The sequence below is a fragment of the Vulpes lagopus genome, chromosome 6 (assembly GCF_018345385.1).
Source record: "Vulpes lagopus strain Blue_001 chromosome 6, ASM1834538v1, whole genome shotgun sequence".
Classification (NCBI taxonomy): Eukaryota; Metazoa; Chordata; class Mammalia; order Carnivora; family Canidae; genus Vulpes; species Vulpes lagopus.
In genome coordinates this window covers 78,697,334-78,700,183 of record NC_054829.1, presented here as the reverse complement: position 1 = coordinate 78,700,183, position 2,850 = coordinate 78,697,334, and the positions used below count along the sequence as shown (strand labels likewise).

The 2,850-nt window shown below is 46.4% G+C and overlaps 1 pseudogene; it reads left to right on the top strand.

The window, feature by feature from the left end:
- Window positions 1–683: 683 nt before the first annotated feature.
- LOC121492660 lies at window positions 684–1,691 on the top strand (annotated as a pseudogene).
- The last annotated feature ends 1,159 nt before the right edge of the window (window positions 1,692–2,850 follow it).

Here is a 2,850-nt window from a genome sequence, read left to right as displayed (position 1 = left end):
TGGAAGTACATGCTGCTGTCCCCTACAGTCACAAGTCATACCATATTCAATGTAGTAGGTCTGAATATGAATAAACTTCAGATTTTTACCTAGTTTGTGGGCACTTGTGATTATTGGGGCTTTTAGCATTCTTCATAACACTCCCTAAATTTTAGTTATGGACTTTACTCCCATTCTCAATCCCAGTGGTTCTAATCATTTCCCATCTCCAATCCAGAGGTACCTGGTCAACAAGAGCTTAATATTCTCTAGGCTGTAAGTGTGAATAAAAGGATGACATATGGCCTACAACAGCTTTAAAGAGCCAATGAAATCTTTGCTAAGACTTTGGACTAGGGGCAGGTACTCTTTCTCAATGGGCTTGAATCTGAGATAATACAAAGCTGGAACTTCTGCCTCATTTGCTTCCATATGGAACTTGAGGCTGAAGCCAATCATTGGAAGGCAGAGCTGAGAAATGAAGAAAAACCATTACCTAACAATACTTTTGAGCCTTGAATTAGTGTCTAAAGCCCACCTGACCGCTGGATTGTTAGCTACATAATCCAATAAATACCTTCTCTTGAGGAAGTCAGTCTGCATAGAATTTTCTGTCTTTACCATTCAGAAAGATCTTAACTAAAATGTCCTGTAATAATGAGGAGATCCAGGGTCCCAGCAGCAGAGCAACCCACAGGCCCAGGATGGGGATGCCTTGCTGTGGGGTGGGAACCGGCATCACTGCCAAGAAGCTTGCTGAGGCCAAGTATAAGGAGCAAGGAACTGTCTTGGCTGAGGACCAGCTAGCCCAGATGTCGAAGCAGCTGGACATGTTCAAGACCAGTCTGGAGGAGTTTGCCAGCAAGCACAAGCAGGCAATCCAGAAGAAGCTTGAGTTCTGGGTGCAGTTCCAGGGAATATCTTGTGTGACATGTGTGCCACCACTGGCATGGATCCTCTGCCTTCTGGAAAAGGATTTTGGTCTGAGATGATAGGTGTGGGAGCTGAGAGTCCAGGTTATTGAAGCGTGTGAGGCTCTGAAGCATAGGATGGAGGTCTGATACCTCTAGGTGAACTACAGCAACATGTGTTTAAGGGAAGGGGCCGGGGGCCTGAGTGGTTAAGTGGGTTAAGCGTCTGCCTTCGGCTCAGGTCATGATCCCGGGGTCCTGGACCCGAGTCCGGCGTTGGGCTCCCTGCTCAACAGAGAGCCTGCGTCTCCCTCTCCCTCTGCTGTTCCCGCTGCTTGTGCTCTCGCTCCCTCTCTCTGTCAAAAAATAAATAAAAACTTTAAATTTAAAAAAAAAAAAAAAAGGAAAGGGCAAATTTGTACAGGATGTCAGCCAAGACGACCTCATCAGGGCGATCAAGCTCAGTCACGAGGCACTGGCTTTGGCGTCGTCCCGGGGGCGCACCTCGTTCATGCTGCTCCTGCTGAGCTCAACCCCAGCCCCCGTGGGCCGCGGCGGAGGAGCGTGGCCGCGTGGCTGTCACTGATCTCCACCGGGCCTCGGGTGGGGGGCGCAGCGCGCAGGCTGCTCCGGGACACCTGCTGCAGGGAGGCTGGCCCAGCTGGACCCCAGGGCCCCGGGGGCCACCCCGGCGGCCCGCGCTTCCCTGACCGCGTTCTCGGAGCGGCAGCTGGGGAGGCCAGAGGAGCCGGCCCGACCCCGGGAGCAGAGGGGCGCGGCAGCAGGCCGGGAAGACCATGAAACCTCAACAGCTTTGTCTTGCGCTTTTTAAAGAAAGAAAATAATACAACATCCTGTCGTAACGAATTTTCATTCAATCGCATTCGCGTACTCTTCCTTGACAGGGAGAGGAAAAAGTGGATTCACAGCTATTTCCTGCAGAACTGCATTGCCTATAACAGATCTGGCTACAAAAGACTCCCAAGCAAGGCCCCCCACAACGAAAACAAACAAGATGTAACTTCACTAGGATTTTGTTGCAGATTCTTCATCTCAAGAGCTTTATTTGGTGACGAGAGGGCGCTTGCTCTCACCACCCCGTGGTCAGACTCAATCCCTTTCACGACCAGCTGGTAGGCCTTCCAGAACATCCCCCAATGTGGTTTGAGGCTCCAGACGGCCGGAACACAGCTGAAATTCCCTCTAGCTGTCTATGTCTACACCTTCCTCCTTTCTGCCAAATGTCACTGCAAAGCTGTTCCAAGAAAAACTTGCTACAAGTCTTTCTAATCTTAGAATAGAATCTCCAGGTATCATCTATTTGCAAAAAATATACCTGTCCAAAAGTAAAGCGTAATTAATGACTCACTTTTCTGATTGCCAGCCTCACAGAAACAAGAACAAGGGGAAATACTATAGGAATTATTTTAAGGTCAGAAGAATCTAGTATATATAGAACCATTTAGTTGGCAATAATAATTTCAGCAAAGATGTTTTTAGATTTTCTTTTAAAAATTCTAAGTGTCTGCTATCTCCCAGGACAAGACGAATTTAGCTGTGCCGTGGTTAGTGACTCTAGACACTATTTATTTGCCAAAATGATGAATGTTTCAGTCTTCAAGGGAGCTAACACTGCCTAATTGGATGTCATACTGCCAACAGATGATAGGAACATAATGAATGGAAATGATTTGTAAACTTTTTTGTAACAAGGAGTTTTTGGACTTTAAATAACACATTGTGAGATTGGACTAGTTCTTCTCAAGAGATCATATCTTTAAAAGGGTATAGGGCTGAAGAATAGATGTAAGCCAATCCCTTTTATATGTGCATAATTCATGATATTAATCCTTAAACCATATATGACCAAAAATATAGAGCCATATTATTTTCTAAGCTCAACAAAAAAATAAAAGAGAGGGTTGCCCATGTTATTTTTTTTTCCACACGATTCCTAGAA